The sequence below is a fragment of the Trichoplusia ni genome (assembly GCF_003590095.1).
Source record: "Trichoplusia ni isolate ovarian cell line Hi5 chromosome 20 unlocalized genomic scaffold, tn1 tig00002109_group19, whole genome shotgun sequence".
NCBI lineage: Eukaryota > Metazoa > Arthropoda > Insecta > Lepidoptera > Noctuidae > Trichoplusia > Trichoplusia ni.
Window position 1 is genome coordinate 27,127 of NW_020799810.1, and position 1,206 is coordinate 28,332.

Below are 1,206 nucleotides of genomic sequence, written 5' to 3' on the forward strand. Positions count from 1 at the left end.
TATCGCGTTTCCAAGAGAACTCTTCAAAAGTCCGGGATAAAAACTATCCTATGTTCTTTCTCAAGGTCTACTCTATCTCTGTACCAAATTTCATTAAAATCTCTCTCTTCTTTCTCAAGGTCTACTCTATCTCTGTACCAAATTTCATTAAAATCAGTTCAGTGGTTTAGTCGTGAAAGCGTAACAGACAGACGGAGTTACTTTCGCATTTATAATATTAGTAGCGATAGTAAACATATTGTTAAATAGTCTCGTGGTAGGGGGTCGTTCGGCTATGGCAGCGTAGTGGTACGGGGAGTTTAAATAGAGTCCGGTTATGCTTTGCATACAGCTTCTGTTTATGCTAAGTGTTGCTTTTTTTTAATGACTACTTGTCATACTAATGCTTAAGAAAATATGTATCACATTTAAAATGGAGAAATATCATAAAATACACATAATATGTAGTGTAATGTTCTATCTCTATTATAGCTGCAAAATATGACCCTCCTTTAACGAAGTCGGATAAAATTTAGGTATGTTCGTATTCAAGGTATCAGCTATCTCCATACTAAATATCATCGAAATCGGTCCGCTGTTTGGGCGTAAACACACACTCTCATATTTTCCATTAAAAAAATTAGTGTGATTTTCAGAAACGGTGCTTAAAACCCGTTTTACATAATTTAAATCACTCTTTTTTAAAGCAAAATTAATAAGCAGACTCTAATTGCCTTTCAATAAAAACTTAAAACACTACAGCAAATTAAGCCTCTAGCCTACCTATCTTCTAGCAAAAACGCCCCTTAAAATCGATTCAACGGCGCGCGGCGGACGACCGACCTCTACTAACGTACCTGCCAACACTTTCTATAAATACCTGTATTACTGTACGCTACCCGCTATCGGAATTCAAAGCAATGCATGTTGGCGTATGCTCATTACGTAACTCGCTGTTATATAACACTATGACCATATATATAATGCCTATTTTCTATACTAATGCGTTCCTGGAGTGAGGGCGTATTGGTATTTAAATGTCTGCAATGTTATTTAGTCTGCGTGTGTTAACAAAAAGGTTGTATCTTATGAACCGTGATGGAAATATAGTTGAAATGTTCACGGAAAGAAGACAGGGTAATAATAAAATTAGATTATCTACACTTCTATACTAATATGTCAAGCTGAAGATTTTGTTTGTTAGAACGCGCTAATCTCAGGAACTAC